The 17,464-nt window shown below is 43.4% G+C and overlaps 1 protein-coding gene and 1 pseudogene across 1 annotated transcript in view; one reads left to right on the top strand and one right to left on the bottom strand.

The window, feature by feature from the left end:
• The window catches only part of LOC141110300 (IgGFc-binding protein-like), a 117,466-nt gene extending 113,544 nt beyond the window's left edge, over nt 1–3,922 (bottom strand). The window contains exon 1 of the mRNA XM_073601596.1: nt 3,894–3,922. The gene's annotated coding sequence lies outside the window, so the exon portion shown is untranslated. The remainder of the gene's footprint in view (nt 1–3,893) is intronic.
• A 5,739-nt stretch (nt 3,923–9,661) lies between these two features.
• LOC141111519 (U2 spliceosomal RNA) lies at nt 9,662–9,871 on the top strand (annotated as a pseudogene).
• The last annotated feature ends 7,593 nt before the right edge of the window (nt 9,872–17,464 follow it).

Genomic DNA, 17,464 nt, shown 5'->3' on the forward strand with positions numbered 1-17,464 from the left:
ATTTCAATATTCTCAAATCATGCAGTTTGGACATTTGAAAATTCAAAGATTGAATTTGTTGCTGATGGACATCTATCAGATTTAGGCCTAATACGTTTGGATGGTGCTGATACGTTTTGAGAAGGGGTCATGTTAAAACCTCACCAGTGGTCCACCTGATGTAATTTGCTTGAGAAAATTTGCAAGCACAGGTTCACTTAATGGCCACCCCTTCCGCCAAATCAGTTTAAATCAGCTAAATATACACTATATTGTCAAAAGTATTAAGACGGCTGCCTTTTACACTGCGAGCATGCTACAGAGAAAGACCCTTCCTCTCTTTGTGGAAGCCATGGTCTTTCTGCAGAGGTTGGGCAGGCCAACTTCTGAGTCAGCTCTGCAGTTAATGTGAAGCATGAGATTTACTGAATTGAAGAGCTCTATCTCTGTCTAGTGGGAAGGGAATGGGGGGGGTGAGCCCTACAGAGAGACCACTGCTTCCACATTGAGAGCACATTGAGACGATCGCGGCAATTCAGTCAGTGGGACCCGCATTCACCCTCACGGAGGTCGCGGCAGGTGCGCACGCCTGCAAACCGCTTTTTAAAGGGCAACGTACAGGTACGTTAATCTGCCTGTATACGCCCTTCTGCCGACGTATATCGGCGTGAGCCGGTCGGCAAGCGGTTAATATTATAAGGCCAGATTTGTACAAGGGACAGTTTTTAAAGTAAAAAAACACCCTCCTCATCTAGTAGGTGCCCTTTGGTGTCTTATAGCCCAACTGAACCTTCAGTTTAAATCAGCTAAAACCCCTCCTAGTGCATCAATAAAAACTATGCAAAATCTTACAGTTGATTTTCATTAGAAAGCAGCCACAGCCCTGAGAGGAAAAGTCCGTCCCCAGCCAGCATGCTGCAGAGAAGGACCCTTCCTCTCTTTGTGAAAGCAGCGGTCTTTCTGCAGAGGTTGGACAGGCCAACTTCTGAGTTAGCTCTGCAGTTAATGTGAAGCATGAGATTTACAGAATTGAAGAGCTCTATCTCTGTCTAGTGGGAAGGGAATGGGAGGTGAGCTCTACAGAAAGACCACTGCTTCCACATTGAGAGCAATGGTCCTTCTCTACAACACATTGGCATGGGGCAGGCCGTTTTACTCAAGCTGTGGCCACCTTTTAAGAAAATTAATTCTAATACTTTGCACACCTTTTGTTATGATGTACCTGAAATACGTTATGTTGTCAAAAGTATTGGGACGCCTGCCTTTACACGCACATGAACTTTAATGGCATCCCAGTCTTAGTCTGTAGGGTTCAATATTGAGTTGGCCCAGCCATTGCAGCTATAACAGCTTCAACTCTTCTGGGAAGGCTGTCCACAAGGTTTAGGAGTGTGTCTATGGGAATGTTTGACCATTCTTCAGAAGCGCATTTGTGGTGAGGTCAGGCGCTGATGTTGGATGAGAAGGCCTGGCTCACAGTCTCCGCTCTAATTTATCCCAAAGGTGTTCTATCGGGTTGAGGTCCAGACTCTGTGTAGGTCAGTCAAGTTCCTCCACCCCAAACTCGCTCATCCATGTCTTTATGGACCTTGCTTTGTGCACTGGTCTAAACCATTTGGTGGAGGGGGGATTATGGTGTGGGGAGTTGTTTTTCAGGGGTTGGGCTTGGCCCCTTAGTTCCAGTAAAGGCAAGTCTTAAGGCAGCAGCATATCAAGACATTTTGGACAATTTCATGCTCCCATCTTTGTGGGAACAGTTTGGGGATGGCCCCTTCCTGTTCCAACATGACTGCCCACCAGTGCACAAAGCAGGTCCAAAAAGACATGGATGAGCAAGCTTGGGGTGGAGGCACTTGACTGGCCTGCACAGGGTCCTGACCTCAACAACTTTGGGATGCATTAGAGCGGAGACTGCAAGACAGGCCTTCTCGTCCAACATCAGTGCCTGACCTCACAAATGTACTTCTGGAAGAGTGGTCAAACATTCCCATAGACACACCCCTAAACCTTGTGGACGGCCTTCCCAGAAGAGTTGAAGCTGTTATAGCTGCAAAGGGTGGGCCAACTCAATATTGAACCCTACGGACTAAGACTGGGATGCCATTAAAGTTCATGTGCGTGTAAAGGCAGGTGTCCCAATACTTTTGACAACTTAATGTATTTCAGGTACGTCAAAACAAAAAGGTGCGCAAAGTATTAGAATTCATTTTCTTAAAAGGTGGCCACAGCTTGAGTAAAACAGCCTGTCCCATGCCAATATGTTGTTGAGAAGGACCAATGCTCTCAATGTGGAAGCAGTGGTCTCTCTGTAGAGGTCACCTTCCCATTCCCTTCCTACTAGACAGAGATAGAGCAATTCAATTCAGTAAATCTCATGCTTCACATTAACTGCAGAGCTGACTCAGAAGTTGGCCTGCCCAACCTCTGCAGAAAGACCGCTGCTTTCACAAAGGGTCTTCCACAAAGAGAGGAAGGGTCTTTCTCTGCAGCATGCTGGCAGGGGATGGACTTTTCTTCTCAGGGCTGTGGCTGCTTTCTAATGAAAATAACTGTAAGCTTTTGCATAGTTTTTATTGATGCACTAGGAGGGGTTTTAGCTGATTTAAACTGAAGGTTCAGTTGGGCTATAAGACACCAAAGGGCACCTACTAGACGAGGAGGGTGTTTTTTTTAGATACAGTTTTACTTTAAAAACTGTCCCTTGTACAAATCTGGCCTTATAATATTAACCGCTTGCCGACCAGCTCACGCCGATATACGTCGGCAGAAGGGCACGTACAGGCAGCTTAACGTACCTGTATGTTGCCCTCTAAAAAGCGGTTTGCGGGCGCGCGCGCGCGCCGCGCCCTCTGTGAGTGTCATTGCGGGTCCCGCGGACTCGATGTCCGCGGGGATACCCGCGATCGTCTCACGGAGAGGAAGAACGGAGAAATTCTGATGTAAACAAGCATTTCCCTGTTCTGCCTAGTGACAGGACACTGATCACCGCTCCCTTATTCGGGAGCGGTGATCAGTGTCGTGTCACACATAGCCACGCCCCCCACAGTTAGAATCACTCCCTAGGACACACTTAAGCCCTTCACTGCCCCCTACTGATTGCTGTATAAATGACAATGATCCCAAAAATGTGTCAAAAATGTCCGATGTGTCCGCCATAATGTCACAGTCCCCATAAAAATCGCAGATCGCCGCCATTACTAGTAAAAAAAAAAATTAAAAATAAAAATGCCATAAAACTATCCCTTATTTTGTAGATGCTATAACTTTTGCGTAAACCAATCAGTAAACGCTTATTGCGATTTTTATTTACCAAAAATATGTAGAAGAATGCGTATCGGCCTAAACTGAGGAAAAAAATTGGTTTTTTTTATAGATTTTTTGGGGATATTTATTATAGCAAAAAGTAAAAAATAATGCGTTTTTTTTTTCAAAATTGTCGCTATTTTTTTTCTTTATAGCGCAAAAAAATAAAAAATCGCAGAGGTGATCAAATACCACCAAAAGAAAGTTCTATTTGTGGACGTCAATTTTGTTTGGGAGCAACGTCGCACGACCGCGCAATTGTCAGTTAAGGCGACGCAGCGCCTAAACGCAAAAAGTGCTCTGGTCTTTTGCCAGCCAAATGGTCCGGGGCTGAAGTGGTTAAATGATTACTGCTACTATTATTAACTCTTATTATTATCCATTGTAAGTTTTACAAAGATTTGTTGGTATTACCCATTCCAATGTCAAATAAGATATTCTAATGTTCGTTTTTGCATTATATTGCCTAAAATGACCTATGAAATGACACTTGTGCCCGTCTTGTCTGTCCTATCACCTGTCTTGCTACCGTTACCAAGAATGTGGTCTGCACTTTGCTCAAACTCCCGCATGCCACACGTTGAAAACACTGATAGACAGAAGATGCTTACCTGCTCCTCTCCTGCCCAGGATTAAGAGTTCACTGGCACATGCCAGTGTTTATAAGGGTTACCAGCGAGCACAGGGCACGGCTCAAATGGCCATTTGCATAAAAGAAGCATTAAGCACAGGTCCACCCATCATAACTTATTAAAGAAAGGCACATACTGAGTCCAGGCGACAGTGTCTGGCAGAGGACCAAGGTCCGACTTCACAACAAGGTGATGATCTAATCAAGATTAACATGTTAGTGTGTCAGGTCTCTTTTGTACGATCGTATATTAATAGGGTTGTTACTTCTCACACCCCGTAAAAAATGAAAAATATGCAAATTAGCTTCAATTAAAGATGCAAGGTACACCCAAAATGAGGAAATGTATTCTTTAAATAAAGTAACGTGAATAACTGGTGCTTTCATTTCGGGACGTTAACATTTCTAACATTTCTAACATTTCTACTAAACTGGCTATTGAATCCTGGCTTCTAAATAAAGGACACTCGTATGCGAGAGGACAAAAAATGGCTGCACGCCCCGAGTGGAGATATCAAAAAAAGGAATTGTCCCCCATGAGGGGTTTTCTAGGCAGCAGAAGGTATTAAAAATATATATATATCGAAAAATGTCCTGTTTAAGACTTTTTATTTTTAACTAAGTTTTAAAAATTTCTACCTTAGTGTGGCTAATGTGGCTCAATACATCGTGATTGTCCACCAAATCCTCTGAAGAAGACCAGAGGGGGTCGAAACGCGTCAGAATTCATTCACAAGACTTATATACCATCTGTTCATGTTGCACGATCAATATGTGTCATTATTGTACACTGCCATGTCAGTGATGTTGTTTTTATTTATTAATTGTGCATCACAGCTCATGTCCTGAACATTTATGTCTAAGGTAGAAATTTTTGATACTTTGTTATAAATAAAAAGTCTTAAACACAACATTTTTTTTATATATATATTTTTTAATACCTTCTGCTGCCTAGAAAACCCCTCATGGGGGACAATTCCTTTTTTTGTTGAATCCTGGCTTCTTCTTCCATATGCTTTTCCACGGGGCTTTTTTTCTTAGCGAATAGGTGCAGGAACTCCCCCTTTCTGAGACACCTCTTTTCTCCGCCCCCTACCCACCTACGAGCACCATTCCTTGGTTTCACCCCCTACACATCTCCCAGTACTGCCTTTTTTAGAGAATACAGAACCAAGTATCATTTTGGAAATTGTATGGAATGTTTATGGAATTTGGTAATGATAACAAGAAAAGCACGAAAATAGATTCCCTGCAGCCAGTAACAATAAAGCCTGCCCCCCCCCCCCAGCAACAATGGACCACCCGCAACAAAATTCCCCCCCAAGCAACAGTAGACTTGTGGCATCAACAACAGATCTCTCATAGCCAGCATCAATAGACTTTATGGCAGACAACAACAATAGACCCCCCCCCTCAACAGTACATCTCTCCCAGCAACAACTGACCCTCAGCAATTTAAGACCCACCCCAAGCAACAATAGATCCCCTACCAGAAACAGTAGTTCTCCTCAGCAACAATAGACCTCTAGTACTGGAGGTGCCGGAACTGCGTTCCCCAACGTTCCCACTGAAAAAGAAGCCCTGTTTTTCCATAATCGCCTTTTAGAAACATGGACAGGACTCGACAGATGCTGTGGACTAACATAACCAGATACGGGAACCGGCTGGTTTTTCGGACTCATCAATAAGCCTTGTCTGCCTCACCAGTTCAATTTTTTGTTCCGCCATTGGCTAGCTTAGAAAAGCGACGTCTATTATCACTCTTGCAGGCAAAGTAAAAGAGTGTGGAAAATCATGTGCATAACCCTCAGAAATAAATAAAGGAATGTCACGGAAACTACCGTGACTTGGGCTCCTGGAGGGGCCTGGGGCCAGCCTCCTTCCCACACGACTATGGACCCAAGACTAAGGGGACCCCCCTCTTGGGGTTACAAAGAACCTTTTTCCCCCAAGAGAGTTATTACACTTCCCTGGGTACCTGGCTGGCCGTGAATTATACAAGCCACCCTACACGACTATGGACCCAAGACTAAGGAGACCCCCCTCTTGGGGTTACAGAGAACCTTTTTCCCCAAGAGAGTTATAACACTTCCCTGGGTACCTGGCTGGCCATGAATTATACAAGCCACCCTTTCCATGCAATTAGGGCTGGAGGGACTGTTTCTAGAACCCCTTGGCATTATGGAGCTATGTGTTATATTCTGGTTTCAGAGTGGAGGAAGCTGTAGTTTGGACTTGATACCCAGGCGGGGTGTCAAGCAGTCTGTCAGATGGAACATAAAGTGTAGGCTTGCAGTGGGGAAAAACTGCTAGCTGCAGCATCGGTGAGTAGAGTCGGCTTCACAAAATTTGAAGACCTTAGGATACGTCTGAATTTCATGAATTCGGCTGTCCCGAGTGTAAAAAGGATGCATAGCAAACACCAGTATTGCCCATGCCTGTCTAGGGCTATCCTCTAATTTCCTCAAGGAATATGAGGGGAATGGGGTTTGCTGACCCTCATACTCAACAATGAAACTCTGCCATCTCAATGAAGCACACATAAAGATTCTTTTCCGCAAGAAAAGCCTTGACTTCAACATTTTCCTGATGGAAAAAAGGCACAACACATCCCAGATTTGGGAAGCAGTTCTTGTCACTAGAACATCATGTCCTACACAGAAGGGTTGCCAGCCAGCATTCTGTACTTCAGTCCTAGTCCTTAGACCTCAAAATCCTAAAGCTTTTCAGAACCCAAGCAGGGACCACAAAGGGGAGAATATTTGTGGTACCCAACTATCACATCTTCTCACACTCTGGGCTCCTTCCTCCAATCAGCCCCTGTTTATGCTGCTCCTCCTTCTTTTGTATGGAGAAATAAGGGTCCAACCCACATCCATACTAGCAACAGGGTGGGGGTCACCCTTAATGGAGTCAGAACGCCTGCTTGCATGAGCCAAACGTGAATTTCATTGTTCTTTTTGGCAGTTTGGTTTTTCCATTGGATGAGGATATTATATCTCGTTCAGCTGTTGTCTAATCACCCTTAGTTGACTGCCAGTGTCAAAGGGCTCCTCCATTCTTAGTATTCCTGATACAATCTTTACGGACTACTCGGAGCTACTCCTGGTTTTTGCTGCTTTACCATGACTGCCAGGAGCTCCCAAGCCATTCTGCTGCTCATTTTGCATCATCCATTGCACTGTAAATAGAAAAAATATCACCCGCTCTCCAATTAGTTCTTCTTGCATTGTTTTTAATAAACAGTGATTTCACCGATCCAAAACCAACCTTCCTTGACATGTCACACCACCCCTGGCTTGCTCACAAGGGTTGGAGGCATTACAGTATGCAGTCAATTCACTGATTATTAAAAACACTTCAAGGAGAGCTAACTGGATTGCAACTGATATTTTTCCTATGTTAATGAAGAGTTGGAGATGGACTGAGATGGATAGCACCCAGGTCGTCCGGGTGCAGGAGAGGCTGGTTTTCAACAGCTATGGATTTGTCTGTGTATCCTGTGCACGGAAATGGCACACTTTAGCTAAACAAAAAAATAAAAGTAAACAAAATGATCCCCGTTCAGTCTGGGGAGTAGAGAGAGATCAGGAACAGCGATCTCACTCTACACCCAGTCAGTCCCCTCCCCCAACAGTTAGAAACACCTCCCTAGGGAACATTTAACCCTTTGATCGCCCCCTAGTGTTAACCCCTTCCCTGCCAGTGTCATTTATACAGTAATCAGTGGCTATTTTTAGCTCCGATCGCTGTATAAATTTTACAGGTCCCAAAAAAAGTGTCAAAAGTGTCCGATCTGTCCACCGCAATGTCGCAGTCCCGCTAAAAATCGCTGATCACCGCCATTACTAGTCAAAAATATATATAATAAAAATGCCATAAATCTATCATGAAGTTTGTAGACACTATAACATTTGCGCAAACCAATCAATACACGCTTATTGCGATTTTAAAAACCAAAAATATGTAGAGGAATACATATTGGCCTAAACTGATGAAGAAATTTATTTATTTATTTTTTTTATTTTTTACATTTTTTGGGATATTTATTAGAGCAAAAAAGTAAAAAATATAGTTTTTTTTTTTTTTGTTTGTTTGTTTATAGCGCAAAAAATAAAAACCGCAGAGGTGATCAAATACCACCAAAAGAAAAAACAAAAAGGACCTCAGTTTTGTTTGGGTACAGCATCGCATGAACATGCAATTGTCAGTTAAATTGCGATATCGCAAACAATGGCCTGGTCATTAAGGGGGTAAATCCTTCCGGGGCTGAAGTGGTTAAAGAAACTTGTGTATTGTTTTTAGATTTCTTTTTTTACATTTTTTTTTTATTGTGCCAAATGTCAACAATTTTATGGACCAAAAGCCGATACCATCTCTCATTGCCAAGTCACGTTTACCAATTGCCAAATCCAGAAGTGTTTTGTTTTAATTAATGTGCAATGTAGATTCAATTTACCGGAAGAAATTATATATAATAATCCTGAGGTTCTCCTCCTCCTCCTGTCAAAGTTTTGGAATTAATGATGGACAATGTTTTTGACCCAATAAAAAGATTGGGCAAGTCACTTACACCTTGCCAAAGAGACGTTGGCGAGGTTTAGGTGTCATCGTTGTTAGAGGTTTTAAAGAATACGGATGAATCAACTTAGGAATTATTACCGCAGAAACTGCTTCATTATTATTACTCTAATTATACATGTAAGGCCAAAAGTTTTTTCAAAAAGTTGCCATCAACTTCTGTTCCGATTTCTTGACAGGCAGGCAGCAAATATTACCGCTATACAAATATTCACATACCGGTTTACTGCAGAGGGGTGAATGATATGGAAGCCATCCACAATAGCATCACAGGGACAGGTCGGCTCTCCCTTTAGGGTCTGCAGCTTTCATTGACTAATAAGTACACCTCCGGAGAAAAGTACATAGAAATAACTGGCTATGGACTGATTTGGTTGGGGCGGCTTTTGGTTTCTTTATTCCCTTCTCAACATGACCTGTATGATTATTCTGGTCTCATTGAGTCCCGAGCCCCCTACTTGATAGAAGCCATGATTTCCATACATTACTGCACTGATGATGGCCAATGCAGTTTGAAATAAATAACTTTGTAATATAGGGCTACATTTCTACTAAGCAGCAGCAGTTCTAGATGTGCATCTGTCCCAGTGGGGTTCAAAGCAATGATTTGGGTGGCTCTACCCATTACCTTGGGAATAATTTTGCGCCCTTTCGAGATATGGGATGCAATGAGACATGTGAATACCTTCTGTTGGAAGGCTTTTTCATTAATTCAATCACCATGACCTGTATGGTTACACTTTGTCATTAGGTTCCAAGCCCTACTCCAAAGAAGCAATGGGTTCCATACACTGCACTGATGGTGGCCTAAAACAGCTGTATGCAGGTTGGAATAAAACTATAATATTAGGCTTTTTTGCACAACACACTAGAGGTTTTAAATGTGCAACTGGCCAATGGGACATAAAGGAATGGTTTGCATGGCCTGCAAACTCTCCTGAAATGGGAAAAAATTCCTCCTATTTTTGGGATATGTGATGGAATGAGGCTAAAAAGGCATTATTGTGCTATGAACTGATTGGGTTGGAGGACTTTTTGATTCCTTTAGTCCCTACTCACCATAACCTCTATGGTTATGCTGCTCTCATTGAGTCCTTCGTCCTACTCCATAAAAGCTATGGTTTCCATGCATTGGTTATGGCCAAAAACAACTGAAACAACTGGTATCTAGTCCCTCAGCCTTTTGGCTAAGATCAAGTGTAGTATCTGTTCTTACCAGTTTTCAGGAGAGAGAACGGAGTGCCCCCTGGATCAGGGGATAGGGCACTTTCTAGTATCCAGCCTGATGTAATTAGGGAGTGGTGGGAGGGTCTTTTTCTTCCTGGGTTGATTCTGGCCTGGTGTTCCAGGCTTGTGCCTGGTTGAAGGCAAGGCTCTCCCTAAGCTTCCTAAGTTCAAATGCCTTTCTTATAGGGCTGGAGCTGCACTGGTCAGGCCAGGGGCTGGACTGAGAGAAGCTGGTTATGAACCGTATGTGTCCCTGGAGTGACAGTCCAGCGGTGCCAGAAGTTCTCACGTGGGAGAGCTCAATTGGGTTTATTATGGCACCAAGGTCACTGCACTATTGCATGCTTTTCACACTTGTCTCCTGGGCCAGGCCTTTTGGCTAGAAATGGATGAATTTTTATACCTGGCCTAAATGCCTACCATTGTCACCTGGCACCTGAAGCACTTTCTTCACTTACCTTTTACATTCTATGTTTGTCTGTCTATTGTTGTTTGTTTTTTGGGGGATTTATTTGCACAGTTTTGGCATTTACTCATCCCTACTAGTAGGGTGTAGTTCCTCAGGCTTGCCCTGAAAGCCTAGGGGGAGGGCACATGGCCTTATGGTCGGGTTCTCCCACTCCCATGGGGTCTCCCCTTTGGGGGAGCCTCATCCAGTACTTGAGTAGGCCTTGCTTCAGCCGGCCACCTGAAAAAAGGGTTGCACCTGGCTTTGGCTAGGTAAACCACCGAGTACCAGAGCCCCTGGAGCCTTGTGCCCCAGTGGATCAGGGCCAGGGTCCTTTCTCTTCGGAGGTGCCCCTGGAGTGACAGTCCAGTGGTGCCAGAAATTCTCACGTGGGAGAGCTCAATTGGGTTTATTATGGCACCAAGGTCACTGCCTCCTGGGCCAGGCCTTTTGGTTAGAAACCGACGAATTTTTATACCTGGCCTAAATGCCTGCCATTGTACCTCACAATGACACCTGAAGCACTTTCTTTACTTACCTTTTCCATTCTATGTTTGTCTGTCTATTGTTGTTGTTTTTTTGGGGGATTTGTTTTCACAGTTCTGGCATTTGCTCATCCCTACTAGTAGGGTGTAGTTCCTCAGGCTTGCCCTGAAAGCCTAGGGAGAGAGAGCACACGGCCTTTTGGTCGGGTTCTCCCCCTCCCATGGGGTCTCCCTTTGGTACTTGGGTAGGCCTTGCTTCGGCAGGCCTCCCGAAAAAAGGGTTGCACCTGGCTTCGGCTAGGCGAACCACCAAGTACCAGAGCCCCTGGAGCCTTGTGCCCCAGTGGATTAGGGCCAGGGTCCTTTCTCTTTGGAGGAGGACCATGTGTACACCCTACGCACTTTTTTTGTGTGCTCACTTTTCTAAGCATATGGTGTTAGGTTTTGTAAGAGTGTTTCACTACACCATGGAGCGTCAAAAAAAAAAAAAAAAAGCTGTATGTAGTTTGGCTTTATTATATTAGGCTTTGGATTAGGTTCAGGGTGTTCATCTGGCTGTTGGGGTGTAAAGGAAAGATTTACATGTCTTCGCACATTGTGATACAAATTCCTTTAATGTAGCAATAAATGATTATGGTAGGAAGCACCCATATAGCATGCAAGAAACACTGCCTCCTTTTAGCGTTAATTTGACGTATTTAAATGCTGTTTTCCATAGAATATTGGGAGAGACAACACAAGCCAGTGTCTCTGCTTCACTGCCCACCTCTTGCCTGTTCTTTGAACTACCACTGAGAACAGGAACACAGTCGTAAAACCAGCTTTCAGTTCTCTCCTTCTTGTTACCTTACCCATCGCTCCCATCCACCAGTTTGGAGACTGTTCACCACCATTTCGAGCCTTGTTTCTGCTGGTGTGGTGTCAGATAATAGTTCGCCTGAAACATTTAGAATTTAATTAACCACTTGTGTTTATATTGAGGTTAAAGGCAGAGAAAATATTTATGCTGCATCACATTCTAAGTGGGTTAAATATACAATGTTATTTAGTTCCATAGGGTCATGTGTTTACTGCATCCTGATTGACCCCACTGGCTCATTAAATGTGAATCAGGATATTTCATTCCTCAGACATACTGGCGGAGAACAAAAGACATTTATTTATTTACCTGCTCAGTGTATTTCCTCATTCTGTGCGCTGGGATTTTCCCGCAGCAAACTGATTATATTTGGTTATTAACTTCTGACAACCCATAATGCTAAAGAAAATATTAACTGTAGCATTTGTAAAAATGTTTTTTATCCATTGTGTTGACATTGAACCATCAAGACCATCGTGGAACAAAGAACCTCTTTCAGACATTTAATCCCCATTCTGTTGAATGGGATCCAGGCTGGAGGTGATTATTTTAATTGCATGGTTGGTCAGGGGTTAAGGCAACCATTCTCAACCGAGGTTCCTTGAAACCTTGGTGTTCCTCCAGACATTGCTGGGGTACCTTGAGCTGTGGTTGATTGGCCTAACATTTGATGGTGTATATATAATAAATGGTTGTAAAGTCAGAGTAGGATTACAGTCAGCCCCTCTGTTATAACAAGGTATACTACTACACAAGGTAAATGTTTGTTCAAAATGATTCCAATAAATAACTTATTTCAGATCACCTCTGTGCGGTCACGTGACCTCCCGCCGCTCTCCTCTCTGAAATAAGGGCTACAGCGGGAGGGGCTGAGATCCCCTTCTGACGTCAGACAGGAGGTTACCTGACCGCTGTGCTGTCCGCTGTCAGAAACCATGAACCAAACTGAGACAGAAGTACAGTAAAATCACACTTGTTTATTAATGAAAATAAAAAGGTAAATAGAGTAAGTGTAGCCAAAGCATAGCTAGAGTCTAGTAACCGGATTGGGTAGTCAGCCAAGCCAAAGTTCAGTAACCGGATTGGGTAATCAGCCAAGCCAGAGTTCAGTAACCGGATCGGGTAATCAGCCAGGCCAGAAGTCAGGGATCCAAGTAGAGGAACAGCAAGCAGGATAAGGAGCCAGAAGGGATGTCAGCAAAGCCAGTCTTTAAACAGGAACGCATGAGATGGTTTCTTGTGATGTGACCAAGGCGAAGGCAGGAATGAAATGAGCTGGAGATCTTTAAGTAGGCGGGACTGATGAGCAGATCCACAACAGCTGGTAAACTGTAGAGAGAGATGAGAGCTGGAAATTAGCCAACAGCTGAGCAGCCAGCTCAGAGAAGGAAGGGTTGAGCCAGCCCTGACATCCGCTCAGCCACTCCTGCTGTAGATCAGTGGAGGAGAGCGGCGGGAGGTGACGTGACCGAACAGAGGTGATCTGAAATAAGGTATTTATTGGAATCATTTTGAACAAACATTTACCTTGTGTAGTAGTATACCTTGTTATAACAGAGGGGCTGGCAGTAATCCTACTCTGACTTTACTGCCAGCTACTAATAGCGGCGGGAGGGGAGGGGATGGACGGGGAGGAGATCACTCACACACAGGAGCTGACAGCCAGGGGGGAGGGGGAGAGGAGGGAGAGAGGAGAGACTGCGGGATGACAGAGGCATGTAAACTGACCACAGTATCATGGATCAGCAGCCATGATTACCGTGGTCAGTTTACATAGGGGGACACAGAAACAGGCAGAATCAACCAGGTTTTTTACATCATAGAAATGGACAGATTAGACAGCACATGAACTGTGCTGTTTAACCTGCTTTAAAGGAACAGGATATCTTTTTTTTTTAGTTACAACCTCTTTAAAATGTCTGTAAAGGGTATTATTTTTAATAAGCATGTTATACCAATGGTATGGTATTACACAGGGCAGCCCAAAACCTCCTTTTCTGGGGTTTCCCTGCTGGTGCTCTTGGCTCCTCCTCTTCTCTGTGTGCCATCTTAAGAAGCTGATTCCCATTGCACACCAGCGGGTTGGCTCCCAAGCCCGGCTAAGTGGGCTCGGCTTGGCACTGCCCCCGCTCCCTCATAACAGGATCTGATTGAACTATTAGCTCATACTGATGTCCTGTGAGGAGAGAGAGAGAGACCAGCACCGCTGTAGACTGGCACAGCGCTGGATCAAAATAGCACTCAGGTAAGTATAAAGGGAGGTGAGGGGGCGATACATCTAGTGAAGTAAAAAAAAGTCTAGCCTTTAGAACTACGTTGAGGCCAACATCCGTTAGCAGAACCAGCTGCATGACATCAATGATCCTTTTCAGCTGTCTACAAGGTTGGCATTCAGATCACCACTGTAAAAGGGGGGCATTCGTCCCACTGGCCATTGATTTATTGGTTTTAGAGGGGGTTCCCCAATTCCTGAAAATTATTTTGAGGGTTCTTTTGGGGTAATGAAAATAAAAAAGATAATACTAATTATTAGGTCTGTGAAATGTTTTTAACTCTTTATGTAGACCTTGAAGGAGACCATTGTGGAACAAAGAACCCTTTTCTGAAGTCTAATCTGCATTCTGTTGAATGAGATCCAGGCTAATCCAGGTAATTATTTTAAACTGCATGGTTGGCCAGTGGTTAAAGCAGCCATTTTCAATCAGGGTTCCTTGGAACCTTAAAGGTCGCCCAGGGGGCACTCGATTACCTTGAGCTGTGGCTGATTGACTTCACTTTTGATGGTGTCTACATAGTTAAGTTGATAAAGCAAATGTGCGGCGCAAAAAAAAAAAAATAAGAATAAGATGAATATTAAACTAATAACTCATGCATATATCCTATAATGTGAAAAAGTCAAACCTAAAATATAATATAGAATTAAAGTGGACGTGCTCCGCGTGATGCATACAAATCCTCAATAATGTAAAAAGTCCATCATAAAAACATAAACATGAAACGAGATGGTAATATCTTCATGCAATGTCCAAAACTATATATAAGGAAAGTGCACTTGCTCCGTGTATTGCACAAAAATTCTAATATTTCAACAGTCCAAACATAAACAGTGATGTGATTCCTTCATGCGGTGTGCACACAGCCCCCACCAGGTGTGCCCTCACCTTAAGGGCTTTTTAGAAAAGTCTGTGATAAATAATATTATAAGTTTGAGAAGATCCTCCTATGGTTCCTCTTTCATGTAGTGGTTAGTTATGGCTTAAATGCTGCTACAAAGGTCACTCCTTCCTCCTGATCATCTCCTCATATATACACATGTGAAAGACAATAGAAACTTGCAATGGTGTGATAACGTTTTAAAACAGGTTTATTAAAATCCCACATAGATGTAGACTCACATTTAGCACAATAAAAACATGCCTTGATATGCTTATGGACAGAAAAGGTGGGTGATAATGTCACCTGGAGACCGAATCTGCAGCCAAGGTTCCCAGCGTTCGCCCTGTCCTAAGCCTGCAGTACAAAAGACACCTCACTTCCTTCCTCGTCAGCCGATCAAGCTCCTCCTACCGGTTTCGTCACAGTCTCGTGACTTCCTCTGGGAATTGTAATAGGCTGACGTTTTTCCCATACATGTTATATCGGCGATCATCACCATTTTCTTGTAGCCCGCGATTGCTGCCATTTTCTTGTAGCCTGCACTTATAATTGGACTGCGGTGATTCATTTAATAAATATCATATGCTGACATATTGTAATATATATGTGCGCCGTCTATTACTTAAAACCCCATACCTATATTTGCAATATGGCGATTCTCTATTGAGTTACTACTACTGTTTAGCAGGGCCGGTGCTACCACTAGGCAAACTAGGCAGCCGCCTAGGGCGCACTGCTGACTAGGGGCGCCCAGTCACTGGTGTTCCTACTCTCTTCTCTCTGCAACAAGCAACTAAGTCCCACATAGTGTCAAAGGTGCAGTGGCGGTGGAGGACTGTGCCTGTGTCCTGACTCCCGAATGTATGGAAGCAAGCAAACATTCATTGATGGGTACTAGTAGGCTGCATTGATGGGCGCTGGTGAGGCTGAATTAATGGGTGCTGGTAGGCTGCATTGTTGGGCGCTGGTGAGGCTGCATTTGATGGGTGCTTCATTAAAAAGGTGGGGTATACATGGGCAGGGCAAAGGGGGTGGTGTCAGGACTGGAGCCTGGGGGGGTGTGGCAAAATGAGGTTTCACCTAGGGTGTCAAAAATCTTTGCCCCAGGCCTGCTGTTTAGATATGTATACTATATCCTATATATGTATACTACCATATCCTATACAAGCCTTTTTGCCCATAGTGTCAAGCGACCCCTAGTGGTGAAAAATATTCAGTGCACTAAAATCAACTTTTTCCCATGCACATATCAGAACTAATCTCTGACTTTTATCTTATGGGGGTGTTTTATCTCTCAGTAGCTATATAATTATAATAATGATCTTCTGTATGCCACGATAGCATCTAACATCTGCCATTAATACGATATTACCCCAATAGTGTGTGTAACACTCAACCTTACATAAATAAATAATATCATTATACATCCTCAGTGCCCACCAATATGGGAAACAAGAATATTTTAACACTATTCCATAACGAATATATATATATAATTAGATCTATAACTAGCTCTATCAATACATTTCTAATCATACGGAGATCTACATAGAAAAATATGTGGGGAAAATTATAAAATATACATTTATTAAAATGATCATTAAAATATCAATTAAAAATTGGCCAAAAAACAATGGAGGTCAAATTCCTTATTTAATCCTCTGGGCACTAAAGAGCCCAATTCATATACCCACCAGGACTCCCTTTGGCTAAGTCTCCTAATACAGTGGACTGTTAAAATATTAGGATTTTTGTGCAATACACGGAGCACGTGCACTTTCCTTATATATAGTTTTGGACATTGCATGAAGATATTACCATCTCGTTTCATGTTTATGTTTTTATGATGGACTTTTTACATTATTGAGGATTTGTATGCATCACGCGGAGCACGTCCACTTTAATTCTATATTATATTTTAGGTTTGACTTTTTCACATTATAGGATATATGCATGAGTTATTAGTTTAATATTCATCTTATTCTTATTTTTTTTTTTTTGCGCCGCACATTTGCTTTATCAACTTAACTATGTAGACACCATCAAAAGTGAAGTCAATCAGCCACAGCTCAAGGTAATCGAGTGCCCCCTGGGCGACCTTTAAGGTTCCAAGGAACCCTGATTGAAAATGGCTGCTTTAACCAAGGTCTCGGAGTCTTAAGCCTCCCACACCCGATCGGATAGTTGGCCAACAGAGCGTCAGACTTTTGTCCGCAGGGCATGTTCCAAGGAACTTGTCTTGCATACAAATGATACACAATTGTCAGCCAACAAAAACGAGCATAGTGACATACTACATGGAATCTCAGCTCTTGAGCGCCACCCTTTGGGCACCTTCTGCTAATGTCGTGTTTGGTGAGCAATGATTCCGAGCATGCGTGTTTGTACTTTGGACTTTTGTGTGACGGACTTGTGTACAGACGATACATAAATCTGACAACAGACCGTTGTCTGCCGAAAATTTACTAGCCTGCCATCCAAAATTTGTTGGTGGAAAGTTGGACAACAATTGTCTGAAGGAGCGTACTAACGGTCGGATTTTAGGCAGTCTGTCATCACACAATTCCCGGACGAAAATCTGATTGCATGTATGAGGCTTAATGCCCCGTACACACGGTCGGACTTTGTTAGGACATTCCGACAACAAAATCCTAGGATTTTTTCCGACGGATGTTGGCTCAAACTTGTTTTGCCTACACACGGTCGCACAAAGTTGTCGGAATTTCCGATCGACAACAACGCGGTGACATACACCACGTACGACGAGACTAGAAAAGGCCGGTTCAGAACCAAAT

The sequence above is a fragment of the Aquarana catesbeiana genome, linkage group LG10 (genome assembly GCF_042186555.1).
Source record: "Aquarana catesbeiana isolate 2022-GZ linkage group LG10, ASM4218655v1, whole genome shotgun sequence".
In the NCBI taxonomy this organism is placed as follows: domain Eukaryota; kingdom Metazoa; phylum Chordata; class Amphibia; order Anura; family Ranidae; genus Aquarana; species Aquarana catesbeiana.